This window comes from Carassius auratus, unplaced genomic scaffold, assembly GCF_003368295.1.
Source record: "Carassius auratus strain Wakin unplaced genomic scaffold, ASM336829v1 scaf_tig00011539, whole genome shotgun sequence".
Taxonomy (NCBI): Eukaryota; Metazoa; Chordata; class Actinopteri; order Cypriniformes; family Cyprinidae; genus Carassius; species Carassius auratus.
The window spans coordinates 34,006-49,105 of record NW_020524215.1 but is presented as its reverse complement, the minus strand read 5'-3'; positions in this window follow the sequence as shown (position 1 = coordinate 49,105).

Genomic DNA, 15,100 nt, shown 5'->3' with positions numbered 1-15,100 from the left:
AACTTATGTAGGCTAATTTAATTATATCAGCTCCACATTGTGGAGACTTATTCTACACAGTAAATGCAAACTATTCTAGCTGTGCACAAATCAATTTAACAATGCCTGATTGCATTCTTGTGTAGGGTGTATAACTTTTCTTTATTGGAGCTTCACTTAACAAAGGCATTGTAATGTAGATGTACTGGTTGGTGAACGAACAAACAGGGGCCACCCTGATGAAGAGTAATGCCAGTTGAATGTAAGAACATTGCTCCAATCTGAATATTGTGTCTTTACAATTAAACCGCGACACTACATTTATTTATTTTAACCTAGTGGTTCTCAGCTGGTTTGCATTTGCAAAACAGAAGTGGCTTTGAAATAAATTTAAGCCAGTGTTTCCCATCCCTGTTCCTGAAGGCACCCCAATACTACACATTTGTAACTCTTCCTAAACAAACACACCATAATTTACTCTTCAATAGTGACTCTGAGACCTGAAATTATTGATTAGATTAGAGAGACCTCTAAAATGTGTACTGCTGAGGTGCCTCCACTAACATAGTTGGGAAACACTTATTTAGGGCACCAAATAGAAACCGAATACCTCTGAAAGAACAGCCACTCAAAGTACATCGTTTCTAACGTTGGTTTCTTTGCTGTTCAAAGAAAGAGAAATTTATTCTTGGACAGGATGAAAGTGGATTTGCTGTTTTCACTTGAACTTTCCCGCAATAAGAATTCCCTTTGTACTGAAGTGAAAATCATAATTCTCATCCTTCATTTGGAAACAGCTTAGGTATTTCTTCAGACATACTGTATTTTAGAGAATAACATTTGGAGCAACATAGCAATATGCGCCATAACACAATTATTAGTCAAATTAAGGTATGTAGATTAAAGCATCACGAGCGCCATGAAAAATGAACCACCCATAAACCAAACTACTGTTTTTAGGAGTGCTAGATGATACCTACAGATATACTGTTAAGTGTTTGTTGGGAACATATGGTCTGGATCTATGAATCCCAAATTATAACATTCTCATCCGAAATCCTTGTGTATAAAAATTAGAAATACCTCAGATAACACAATTAAAACTCTGCATGTGTGTGTGAGAAAAAGCGACGGCGAGTCATGCGCCTCATAGTTTACGGTACGTCAAATACAGGAGCGTTGCACATCCATTCATATGAACTGAAAAATATCACAGATCGCTTAACGGAGAGAGAAACTCTGAAACACTTAGTCAGAGAGTGTTTGGCGAGTTAAAATATATCTGTGCTAAACTTTCCCTTAGCTTCCAACTCACACACTAGCGAGTAAAATCTGAGAATTTATTAGCCATTGGCTATTAGACATCATTTAGTTGCCCAGGTAAAGATTTACTTGCAATGTAGAGGGTTGTTTGGGCTAGAAAACCTCTTGGTAGAAAATGCTGGAGACAATTCAGTGTTTTTTGTCATCTCTGATCTATTGTAAGAGAAGAATTAGAAGTAAAGCATGGAGTGATTTGCCATAATTTACTGTATAAAAAGAATCTGCTGTGCAACCAGATGACCTTGTCATAAAGAGAGAGATTTTCATGCTTTTTGTGCTGGATGATTTGATGACAATAGATGTTATTCCATCAAATTCATTCTTCCATACACTATTTATTTAACTGCTGCATTCAATTACTTTTTAGGGGCTTTGAATAAGATGCTTCTGACAATCAGAGATTGGGTTCTGAAGCTGTGTAATGAGAGATGTGAAAACATTGAGCATTAAAGCTGGAAAAACAACATACTTCTGGCTCACGTGCTTCATTCAAGTGATCAGGTTTAATCTTTTTGTCTACTAATAGTTAAATTGACAGATAGTTAACTTTTTTTTTACTAACACAGGATTAAGCATTAGAAGCGGTGCTATGACAATTCTGGCACACCCTGATATGCTTTCTAATTCAAGTGTCAAGGTTAGGCAAGGAGGAACTCAAGTGCAGACAGGGAATCACAAAACAAGGGGTTTATTTATAAAAAGGGGAAAAACAAAAACCCACGAGGGGGAAAACAACGGCTATGTCAGAAACAAAACAACTTAACAGGACAGGATTGACATGAAAAAACAAACTCTTAAACACTAACTACAAACAAACACTCACGTTAATACAAAGACTTCTCAAAGGGGGTTACAAGGGTAAACTTCTCACAAGACTGACCAGTAGGAATACATATGTGAAACAATGAACCGACGCAAGACAGAGCACACAAGGAGATCTAAATAGGGGGAACAATCAAGACACGACAGGTGGCACAGATGGGACAATCAAGACACGACTAGGTTAACAAGGGGGGCGGGGCAAGGGAACGAGACAACACAAGCACATGGCCCAAAGACAAGGCCATGCGCTTGTACACAAAACAAGGGTCTGTTATGATCCTGCCTCAAGACTAGGAAAAACCAAGGACACGAGGGCAGAATCATGACATCAAGTGTCAAATACAACATTCTCCAACATGGTTTTGTGCAGAACATTCAGGCAAGTATGATGACCCACACTCAGAATTCATGCTCTGCATTTAACCCATCCAAAGTGCACACACACACCATGAACACACACCCGGAGCAGTGGGCAGCCATTTACGGGCAAGGGGGAGCAGTTGGGGTTTCTGTGCCTTGCTCAAGGGCACCACAGTCATGGTATTTCCGGTCCGAGACTCAAACCCACAACCTTAGGGTTAGGAATCAAACTCTCTAACCACTAGGCCATGACCTCCCCATTTAGTATGCTATTTAGAGTGATGATTACAATGTCGCGAGGGCGCCACATTCGGCTGCTTCAGTGCTTGGCTCTCCAGTATTTGTACTCTTTTTGTTCCTTTTTCGTGTTTTTTTTTTTATCAAACACGATCAGTTTCAGCAGGGATGAGCTGCTGAACATTTGGCAGAACACCCCACAAAATCTTCTACTGGATTTCAATTATTCAGACGTTTTACTGAACGTTGTAGTTGGCGGACAACCCCCAGCCTCTGTTTTAATCAGGGCTCTGAACCGGTCCAAGGAACGAAAACGAAAACTGGAAACAAACAAAATTTTGACAAGTCGCAATGGCAATGCAGCGCCCTTATGTGAGGATATTGTGAGAGGAATTCAACAGATCACACGCACCTGCAGCACTTCTGTGAATGGATAAAACAGAAAAACTATAGGCTTAGATAAAAAGGAATATAGGCATATACACTAAATATATTTCGCTTAAATCATATTGACAGATTAACGACACACAAAAGAAAAAATTGCTAAATTGTGACATATTCCAAAGTTTTCGGAAAGGAAAACGAAACAGCAGAGAGTAGTTTTCTTTATTTTGCAAAAGCTTTACCAGTTTAATTATTTCCTAAAAGCTTGACAGCTTTGAATAATGTCTTGCTTCTGTATAACCAACCAGCATTGGTATGACCATCGCGCTGATGCCTTACGGCGCACACAACATCATATCAAAGCCTGATGTACATTACTGTATCCTTTATCAAAATAAAATACAGTAAAATACAGAAACAAATAAAAAGTTACACTGCTCCGTTGTACAACATGTTGCGTTCAGCGTGACCGCGCCTCACTGTGCTGATATAGCCGATGTGAAGGATGATGTTTTATGTTGATGAAAGTACAAACAGTATATAATAAATCATATGTTAACATCCAGATACATCGGGAACATGGAAACATTTGGATTCGTGCCAGATGAGAGAGGTAGGCATCAGTTTCACCTTAACTTAATTTGTTTTTGGATTTAAGTTTTTATAGTCTGAACTTTAGAGGATTTGTTTTATTATATTATAAGAATATGTTGAAATAAGAAATGTTGAAGAAATGTTTCTGAAATAAAATAACTCTATATTATATTTTATTTCAGTTTTACTAATTGAACATGACATTTTTGCAGTGATCACTTTAGATTAATTAAAAATTTTACACTTTAAACCTTAAACATGTTATTTGTAGAATACAGAGATTTTACAGAAATTGAATTTAACAAGCTGTAAAATGCACAAGCTGACAGTGAGAGAAAGAAAGAAACATTGAGGTGAGGGAGATAAAGAGAGTATGGCAGAGGAAATCTCCAGCAAACAGACTGGAATAATGTGTGTGTGGGAGAAGAGTGGATGCAGACGACCCTTCAGTAGATGAAAAACGGCAGATATGAGAGGCAGAGGAAGGATGAGGAGAGATTTTAACACCAAGCAGTAAAGATTTAAAGCCCTTCAATGCCACAAACACACACGCTGGGAGTTTAGTCTCTGAGCGAGATCTTTCAGCAACAGACTAAATATTTCTGGTGTTTGGAAGTGAATTATTCAGGACTCTTACAGACCCTGCAGCCATTAGAGACTTTAGAAATCAGCTCCGTCACCAGAATAAATAAGCCTAACTGCCCTGAGGAATGTACTGGATGTGTGTGTGCCCTTCGGTCAATGCTTCCTTTGAGGAAATGGCTTAATAAACATGCTTAATATAAAAAAATGCTAAAATGTTACTGTGACGGTTAAGTTTTAGGTTAGGAACTATCATTAGCTCTGGATTAAAACAATAGAGGTCAATGGAAAATCCTCAGTGTAACAGAATAATAAGTGTGTGTGTGTGCGTACAGATTGCAGGCAGCTCAGGGCAAAGATGTAACAGCTTGTGCGGTGCTGCTCTGTCGCAGCCATCTTAAGACTTCTTTAGACTGCTGAGATATTGTGGATTGTGCTACACATACCATTCCAATACTTGGGATCAGCGTGATTTATTTACGTTTTTAATTAATTCAGCAAAAATGCATTGAATTGGTCAAAAGTGGCAGTAAGACCATTTAAAATCTTTCCATTTATATTTCAAATAAATGCTGTACTTTGTTTACAAATGAATCCTAAATGTTTCCACGCAAATATGAAGCAGCACAACTGTTTTCAACATTGATAATAATCAGAAATGTCTCTTGAGCAGTAAATCAGTACATTAGAATGATTCTTAAAGATCATGTTACACTGAAGACTGGAGTTGTGATGCTGAAAGTTTTGATCACAGGAATACATTACATTTTTAAATGTAGTACAATAGAAAACATTTATAAATATTCTCCACTTCATTTGGTTTATCGGGCTGTAAAGCACAGCAACCGACATCCCGCCTGGAGATTAATACCATCGACGAGCCATCGAGAGACTCGCCGGCCAAGATGAACACGATTTTGCTCTTTACAATAGAGCTATGGCTCAATGTTAGCAGACGGTTCGAGAGAGCCTCCGATTTCACCGCGCGAGTGAAGGCAGATGTGCCATCATTAAACATCAATACTGCATCGCCTATATGGGGCCCTTAGGAGGCCGTTTCCAATCTATAGCTCTCGTTTTTTTTCCCTGTCTGTGTGTTTCTGAAAGCCCCTTGTAAATCAAGCCCTAAAGAAAAGCGCATGGACATTAGGTAATCCGAGTTGTTTTTCACTAGTCACTATGCCGCAGGGCAGCTTGTGTTTTTGTGCGTGTGCAAATGTGCAATATGACCTCCCCTTCAGGCTCCAGTTTTTAAAGACCTGCAATCGAGTCTGAAATCAAGCCCGGCCATTCTGTGCGGGGCCTCCGAAGGAGCGTCGGCTCTCAGAATTGGATTACGGTGTGTGAATGGGGTCTGTTCCCCTTGGATGGGTTCTCCGCAGAACCCCCTACTGTCACGCCGCTGCTCATTACTCTTAATCTATGCATGCGAGCGCCTGGCTTTCCCACGCAGAACCTCCTGTGATGTCAGAGACTGACTTATAAGAATGAATGTAAAGGCTCTTTTCTAGCTTTTAGTGATGATTTCATGGCCAGATTTAATTAGATGCTAACTGACAGACGTCATCTAATTTGGAATTGTCTTGCACAAGTGGCAAAAGGTGCGATTGTTGCCAAATGGAAAGATGGATTGTGACAGTAATCTCTCATGATTGATTTGCATGAGAGAGCGGTCGACTGTTGTGCTGTGATTAATTTGGCTGTAGATGTGAAGGGATTACACAGATGTGTCCGTCCCGTTTTGGGACACATTTGCCATGCGTTTGTTTGGATGTGTAAATGCTCATCAAACGCTAAACCCTTCCTCCAAGAATCTGCAATCCGTCATTACCGCTTTTCAATTACTCTTCTTTCCATTTGAGGTTAGATAACGACACTTGTTCTTATGATTAGTTGAGTCGTTCTTTCTTTCTGTTGTTCTTTCATTTGTCTGTCATTTTTGTCCCTCTGTGTGTCTGTTGTTCATTCTGTCTCTATACATCTATTTCTATTTTGTACTCCTCTGGTTCCCTTTATTTTACATATCCCATGCTGTACCATCTCATCTTTCTTTCAGTCTTTCATTCTTTTATGTCCGTCTGTTGTTCTTTCTGTCTGTAATTTTTTTTCTATATTTCAAATTGTCATTTGCTTTTGTCTCCCGGGTTCTTTCTCTCATTCATTCATTCATTTTTTCTTCTTTATGATGTTTCATACTTTTTGTTTGTCTGTAGTTATTTTGTCTGTGTCATACTTTTTTCTGTCTGTTATACTTTATTCTGTCTTTGTTTTTCAATCTGTCTGTCGTTCTTTACTGACAATCTGCATATGTTGTTCTTTCTGTCTGTCTCAATTTATATATTTCTATTTTTTATATTTCCTTATTTGGCTCCTTCTGTTCTACCTTATTCATTTACCGTCTCTATTTCTTTCTGTTGTTCGTTATTTTTGTATGTTGTTCTTTTTTGTCTGTCTGTTGTCCTTTTCTGGTTGTTTTTTTTCTTATTTCCGTCATTTCTTCTACTTGTCTTTGTTTTTCAGTCTGTCAATCATTCTTTTGTCTGTCGTTCTTTCTGTCTGTCATTCTTTTCTGACCATCTGTGTCCATTATTCTTTTTTTTCTTTCAGTCTGACTTCCCCCTCCCCCCTTTCTATTTTTTCTTAGATCAGGTGTATATAAATGAAACACACACCTGAACCAGCTTATCGAGGTCTTCAGGATCTAGAAGTGTCCCAGCAGGTGTGTTGGAGTCCAATCCTTGGCCGTCCGTCCAGGAGCAGGAATGGACACCTCTGGTTTAGATTAATGCTCATCCAAACCTGGTAATCCCTTGATAGAAGAGAATGCACTCTCGAGTTTCCACAGAAAGAGGGTTACTGTCTAGCCATAGCAAATTGTTTATCCATTATTCCCTGCCTCCAATTACCCATCATGCCCCTAAAAGCCCCATCGCTCTGGTTCCTTCTATTTACCCATATCCTTTTACCATCTCTGTCTTTCTGCCTGTTGTTGTCTTTCTGCTTTCTTTTTCTTACTTTCTGTTGTTATTTGCTTTCTGTCTGTATTTTCTTTCTGTCATTCTTTTATTTCTTTTTTGTTTCTTTCTACTTTAGGACAGGAAGAATTGTATAAACTTTAAATCATCTAAACCAACAACATGTATGTTAGACCCTCTTCCATCTAAGCTCCTAAAAGAGGTGCTTCCAGAAGTCATAGGTCCTCTTCTGACTATTATAAATTCCTCATTGTCATTAGGGTATGTCCCCAAAACCTTCAAACTGGCTGTTATTAAGCCTCTTATCAAAAAAAACACAACTATACCCCAAAAAAACTAGTTAATTACAGACCGATTTCTAATCTTCCTTTTCTGTCCAAGATACTAGAAAAAGTAGTATCCTCACAATTACATTCCTTCTTAGAAAAAAAAGGGTATATGTGTGGATTTTCAGTCAGGATTTAGACCGTATCCAGAGGCGTCATGCCCATTTAAAGTGATTTCGGAGCCAAGTGGATTTTGAATGCAGCTTCCAAAAGACAAAAAATAGCAGAATAATATTTTTATATTTGATACAATTACACTGGTGTGATTAGATCATTCAGTGTGGCACATCATCAGCTGGTAAATCCACATATGCACTCGCTGGTTGGCGTTGAGCCAGAGACGGGCACATATGTACAGCGCTGCATTATAACCAATCACACATGATTCTGTTGAGATTATGTATGCAATCGCAAATCAGAGGTGTTCAGATGAGTCATCGCTGAAACGCTGTGTTTTGTTCACTTGCTCATTGACTGAATTAACTGGCAAATTCTCTCATCAGATACAACAGAGTGCAGATGTGTGTACGAATGTAAGATATTTATGTTAATTCATGTGTTCATGACCTCAAGGTTAGATTATTGTAATGCTTTATTGGGTGGTTGTTCTGCACGCTTACAGCTAGTCCAGAATGCAGCAGCAAGAGTTCTTACTAGAACCAGGAAGTATGACCATATTAGCCCGGTCCTGTCAACACTGCACTGGCTCCCTATCAAACATCGTATAGATTTTAAAATATTGCTTATTACTTATAAAGCCCTGCATGGTTTAGCACTTTAGTATTTGAATAAGCTCTTATTGCACAATAGTCCTCCACATCCACTGCTTTCTTAAATCTCTGGCCATTTGACAATACCTAGAATATCAAAATCAACTGCGGGCGGCAGATCCTTTTCCTATTTGGCGCCTAAACTCTGGAATAACCTACCTAACATTGTTCGGGAGGCAGACACACTCTTGCAGTTTAAATCTAGATTAAAGACCCATCTCTTTAACCTGGCATACACATAAGACATTAACACATTTATTGATTTTTCATCAGCCTTTAATTGTATCCAACCTCATATCCTAGCAGAAAGGTTAAAGAGTGTTCATAATATTGATTTTGGATTAATAAATTGGCTGATGGATTTCTTAACCAATAGGTCTCAGCGTGTGAAGGTGAACAGTGTTTGGTCTGATGTACTTTTTTCCTCTAATGGGTCACTGAAAGGGTGTGTTCTTTCATCTCTTTTATTTGTGCTTTATACTAATGAGTGTTGTACACAACTTGAGAGGGGCCATATTATTAAGTTTGCTGATTATTCAGTTATCGGTTCCCTCCTTAATAATGATGATTCTGTTCACGGTTCTGTATTGGTAGATTTTATTGATTGGTGTCAACTGTCCATTTTGGACATTAATGTATTAAAAACTAAAGAGATGATTGTAGATTTTGGAAGAATCGTACAGCCATCTCTCCTGTGGTAATTAATGATCATGCTGTTGAGATTGTACATCATTTAAAATATATTGGTACTATAATAGATGAAAAGTTGACTTTTGGGGCTCATGTGGATGCTGTTTTTAAAAAAGCCCACCAGCGTATGCATTTTTTACGGAAAGGGTTTTAACATGGACTGCACTTTTATGAAAATGTTTTATTCTTGTTTTATTGAGTCAGTTATTACTTTTACATGTGTGTGTTGGTATAGATCGCTTAATCTGAAAAATAGAAATAGACTTCAGGGTATTGTTAAAGTGTGTGGTAAGATTGTCGGCACCAACCTGATAGATTTAAACAGTTTGCATAAATCAAGGACTCTGAGGAAGGCAGAGTTAATGTTAAGAGATTCCAGCCATCCCTTGCAAAATCTTTTTATGTTGTTACCTTCTTCACGTAGATATTCTTTACTGCTTTACAGGACAAATAGATTTATAAATTCCTTTGTATCAGTTGCTATTGGGTTTTTAAATACTTAAAAAAAATGTTCCTTCTCTCTCTGTACTGTTTGTTGCTGTGTGTTTGGGATTGTATGGATTCTGCTGGCTGTGAAACAAATTGCCCTTAGGGGATAATAAAGTTGACCTAACCTAACCTAACACATTTCAAATATTAAAATACATTAAAGGATTTTTACGCTGCATTAATTACAATAATCTGAACCCAGATCACTTCCCATAACACCATATGTACCTGCTACATCATTAGAAGAATGGCATCTACGCTAATATTAGTCTGTTTCTCTACTATTACGAGGTCACTGTAGCCACCAGATCCAGTCTGTCTCCTGATCAGAGGGTCACTGCAGTCACCCGGATCCAGTACGTATCCAGACCAGATGGTGGATCAGCACCTAGAAAGGACCTCTACTGCCCCGAATGTCAGCGGAGACCAGGACAACTATATGAGTCCTCTGCACAATCTGACTTTGCTGCAGTCTGGAATTGAACTGCTGGTTTCATCTGGCCAGAGGAGAACATGTATTTTAGTCTGTTGTTCTTTTCTTTCTGTCATGTTTTTCCATCCGTTGGTCTTTTTTTTTGGTCTCTGTCTTGTTCTTTCATTTTCACTATATCTCTTTACTGTCTCTTTCTTTGTTGTTTTTGCCTGTTGTTCTGTCTTTCTGCCACTCTTTTTCTCTGTCATTTCGGTCATCCTCTTCTTTCTTTCTGTTGCTCTTTTATTTGTCATCCTTTTGTTGGAACTTTTTTTTTCCTGTTTTTTTTTTCTTACTGTTTGTCGTTCTTTCTGTCTGTTGTTCTTTACTTTTTTCCATCACACTCTCTCAGCCTCTCTTCTGGATGCAGTGTTTTGTGAAGCTGGCCGAGTGCTGCTTATGTAACACTGCGGCGTGTTTTTGCTGACACATATATGTGAAAGAGGATTGGCTTGAAGCCCTGGACAGAGAATCTGATGTTTTGGGATTATTTCATATTTATGAATGTTTCTTTCAGCGCTCAGTCATTACAGGTGCTTCAGACGTGGCCTGTGTTATCAGAGGGCAGTATGAAAGCTGAACATGGAGAATGTGGCCTACAGCTGTTAAGAAGATTGAGGCTGAGCTGCACAGCAACACTCACTACCTCCGTTCCCTACATGTTTGCCTCACACCGAGTCTCACTAGTTCTCACATATGGTCCTGGTGAAGGCAGCTATTCCCTGATATTCTCCCTCAGCGTACAGTTTCACACTCATTGACAAACAGGAATACATGTGCACAAACATGCATAAACGGTTAGTGAACCACTAATTTCTCTGTTGTTTAAGAGTGCAGTGAGGTTAAAATGGAGACATTTACTTAAAGTCTCCTTGTCAGATGTCTCTTCATTACAGATTTGCCAAAAATGCAAATGGGTAATCAAAATATCTCGATATGAACTAAAAATATATAAAATGTATTTAATTTATTTTTATAAATCAATACCGTTACTTTATGAGAACTATTGACTCATTTGTGTCTCTTTTACTTATAAGGAATTACTGAAAAGTAAAAGAAAAGGACAGAAAAGACATTGACACCGAAAAGTAGAAATTTTAGTCATTGCTGAGAGCTTATTTACATGTTTATCTGTCGAGCTCAGTCAAATGATATAGGCACATTTTTATTACCCTTTAAATTGCGCAAATTGAAATTGAAAATATGGAAATGTGTAAATATAACAAAAAATAACCATGTATCGCAAAAAAATTTTTAAGCTTACATGAGGTGTTTTTTCTCCAGGCAATTCAAAAAAGGAATATTTAGCAATGGAACTGCAATGTAACATTTTTTTTTTTTCATCAGTGAATGGCTACCGGAGCTGATCGCGTCCACTCAACGCTTGTGTTACCAGTCATGCCATAGCGCTGCTTCTGTCAAGATACACGCATACACCTCCTTCAATAAACTATAATGGCTAGTGTAGGCAAAACATTTCAAAATCCCATTAATATCCATTGCCATGACTTATCGCAAGAGGAAAAAAATGACACTTTTAGTAGCATAACATCGGTTAATGGAAACGCGATAATTTTGCAATATTTTTTAATTGACTTTTTTTTTTTTTTGCAAATCTGTAATGAAAACACACCTATGGACTGCTATCATATGAACTACTTTTCTACATTATGACTTTTATTTTTTAATGTCTGAACTGTCATTGTATGGAAAAGACAAAGATTGATCAAATATTCTCTTTATGTGTTGCATAAAAAAACATGAGATAAATTATTCAGTTTTAGAAGGAGCAACATAATCATAATTATAACCAATATAACCAATTACAGCCTATCTTTGGCATCGGGATGAATGATAATGGGCTTATTTTCTGTAATTTTCAACAGCAAATGTTTTTATTTTTATTTATTTTTTTATATGTGGGTTGTTTATGATTGGATGCTAAAAGCTTGTTGAAATTAAATTACTGCATTTACTTCTGCATGTCTTCTGTCCATCACACAATCAGGCCGGCGCTGACAAAATGTCACTTCCTTCACTAAACAGCCTGCATTCATCATTCAGATGCTTCGGCTCTTATGGGTCCCTCGGGAAGGATTTCCATGTGGATATCTAGAGCATGTGATGGGAGGAGAGGAAAGCAGTTTAATCCGCATCCAACTCGGGTGTATTTTGGTGAGATGGGTGTATGATGTGTGATGTACAGATGGAATGGTTCTGTGGGCGCACTCAAGTGAAATTAGTCAATGTGAATGCTGAGCTGATCTCCATGACCACCAACAGCAGCTCTTCTAGTCAGCCTATACTGCCATAGAAAGGAAAGATGCAGCAACTACACAAAGTGCTGCAGGGATTACATATTTTCACAAAAATTTAAAAGGATTTTTCCATTGGCTTTTGGATTACTGCAGAAAATAAACTCTGTGACCAACAAAAATGTATGATTTTTCACAATGTTTGTTAATCATGATAATCTACACAAAAGAACACAAATTTTATGAATTCTGAAGCTTAAATCCAGTATAATCGCCGGAAGAAAAAGGCCAAATGTAGTTTATAAACAAACTTCCAACAACCGTTAAAAACTTTATTCAGAATCTAAACCTAAATGGAAAAAGTTGAAAATCATGAGTTATAAGTTGGCAAGAGTGCGATTATACACACAAAAAGTCAGAGAAAATGGACAAGATTTACTGGTCAGTGTGATGATGTTTAATGCCTTTTTTGAGTCGTGTAAAAATCACGGGTGAGGTATTACTGATGTATAATATGTTGTAGAATAAAATGTGAAAATATGATGAACTTTTAGGTATTTCACCAAAAACACATTTAAAAACAAAACTGATTTTGGGACGATGGAATGAAAAGTAAATGCAAGTGATAATTTTTCATCCCTTTTTTCCCTCAGTTTCTGTGTCGCTGTAGCTATTCCCATTACATAGTTTTACCATAATATAAGTGGGCCATTATACCATCAAGGGGACCTAGGGTCAATTTTACAGGGGTGTTCACAAAGCAATTCCACAACATCAGTTTAGATGTGCTATATAGTATATATTACTTTATGTGAGCGTATGTAAGTGAAAGTTGTGAACTTGCTGTTCACTGATACATTTAGCAAAGATATAATCAATCAAGCAAGTTGAGATTTGCTATAATAAATCACTTTACATGAGCATCCTGTATGTTTGTGGGTAAAGTTGAATATTCTTACAGTGTTGTAGTTGGAGTTATTAATTCATTATGTGGCAGCACTGAAGATACTTTAAGGTTTTGTTAAATAACTAACAATGTGGCATAGTAACAAGCCTAATTACGGTAACAAGCTGAGTTTAGCATTATGTAAATGAGCACTGATTTAGTGTGAGTTAAAGATCTGACCCGATAACACAGTTTGACTAAAGTGACAGGGCAGCATACTTTGTTCCTGGGTCACGGATGATTGATTCGTGAGGGCACGTCTCAAGAGTTTGTCTGCAGACTATAATTGAATTCTGTCGGTACAACACGCTTTCTCCCTGAGCTGATCCTGTTCTGGATTGACCCTGTCCTTATATGACTCTATGAACTGTCCCTTGGTTGTTGTTAGAGAGATGTATCTCTTTTTTCCTTCTGTCAGTGCGGTGTGGTGTGGTGCTCTGCGGCGAAGAGGAAACATCCACCTTATTCAGGCATGGATATCGCCAGAGGCAAGTAGTCAGCTCTCGGCACTAAATACGGCAGAGGATAAGGGCACTGGAGCGCATGGAGATTGTGACAGGTTGATTTTTTAAACCTCTTTACTGCTGAAGCAGAGATTTCTTTGAAAAGGAGAGGAGAGAACAGACACTTAAGAATGGTTTAATGGTTAAATGAACCTGGTTGTACCAAAACCCAGTGCCAATATGGTACTGGTACCATTATGTACTGGACCGTATCAGCTGCCGACTTAAATATTGCCCTCTTGTGCTCCAGAGCAGAAATATAAAGGATCATCACCACATGTAATCATTAGTTAAACTATTCTGCATTCATGTGTCAGTAAAATAATATAAAAATTATAATCCCGTGAAAATTCACGTGAACGTGGAAAGTCAGAAAGCTCTGATAATATAAATCCAAAACACATCTTTGTTAGTGTCCATGTTGTTTTCACATTTAGACTTAAAATCGTCGATTAGCAATGTATGATAGATATATCTAATTATTATGAAAATATCAGAGGCTGCTTGAAGAACACAGATAAACTATACATTGTCACAGTCTAGTGTTTATTGTGTGCATGTTTCAGTATTCAAAACGTTTCTGTGTTGTTTTTTATTCAGCTACAGCGACAGCGATGCCTTTGTCCATATTAGGGATTTCTGAAGCATAATGAGTTCAGTTACTTCTGTGGTGCATATGTGTAGTTTCTGCGTGAAGGCACCTTCTAGTATAAATGAAACAGACATGTGTTTATAGTGCTCAGTAATGGCCAATCCATCCTATTCAAAATGGGAATATAATTCTTTTCTTAAAAGAATTTTGAAGCAGGCATATGATAATCCATTGATGGTGCCAGGCCATCAGAACCTAACTTTAAACCAAGGTATGTATATTGTTGCTTCCCTGCCAAGAATACAGACTAATTTGCTGTTATTAGTACTATAACTGTTATTTAATTATTATAGTTGGGTTAGCTGGCTTAGGTTTTCTTAGTGACATGACATATAGCCAAGTATGGTAACCCAAACTCAGAATTTATGCTCTGCGTTTAACCCATCCAAACTGCACACACACACAGCAGTGGACACACACCCTGAACACACACCCAGAGCAGTGGGCAGCCATTTAAGCAGCGGTGCCCGGGGAGCAGTTAGGTGTTCAATGCCTTGCTCAAGGGCACCTCAGTCGTGCTATTGCCGGCCCAAGACTTGAACCCACAACTCTAGGGTTAGGAGTCAAACTAAATTAAAATAAATTATGAAATTGTACAAATAAATTAATAATTACAAAATAATAATAAATAATAATTATTAAAATACCTATATATATATATATATATATATATATATATATATATATATATATATATATATAGATAGATAGATAGATAGATAGACAGATAGATATATGTGT